This window comes from Camelus dromedarius, chromosome 3 (genome assembly GCF_036321535.1).
Source record: "Camelus dromedarius isolate mCamDro1 chromosome 3, mCamDro1.pat, whole genome shotgun sequence".
NCBI classification, from domain to species: Eukaryota; Metazoa; Chordata; class Mammalia; order Artiodactyla; family Camelidae; genus Camelus; species Camelus dromedarius.
This window is the reverse complement of record NC_087438.1, coordinates 111,637,453-111,637,942: the sequence shown is the minus strand read 5'-3', so window position 1 is coordinate 111,637,942 and position 490 is coordinate 111,637,453.

Sequence of the window (490 nt, the reverse complement as noted above, 5' to 3'; positions counted from 1 at the left end):
CCTCTAGCTAAATTAATAATTTCTGTTCCTAAACATTTTCATCACCATTTTTGGATATCTTTTTCCATTTGGTACTTGTTGTTTTACTTTTGTTATAATTTAAATAAACATAGAGAAAATTGTTCTTGTTGAATGTTTTGTTTGGGGGATAGAAATAAGCAAAATGAGTATTTGTGAGGATGGTTTCCACACCACATGCAGATATTTATTTTTACATAATAGTCTCTAAAATTGTACAGATCCTATTAGCGTACCTGAAACTTAAAACTGTATCAACAAAGGTGGTGTGCGCGTATTCTGATGCCATTTCCAAACTCTCCACACATGTGTGCCTATGACTTAAACACTCCCCTAAATGGAAGAGTTCCTCCACATTTGGTTCAAACAGCTGTCTTCAAAACCATGGAGTTCATTTAAGCACACGTGGAATTTGTTCAATTCACTGTAAGCAAAAAACTCCTTTTTGCAAGATGACCTCTTGGTAAGTGCC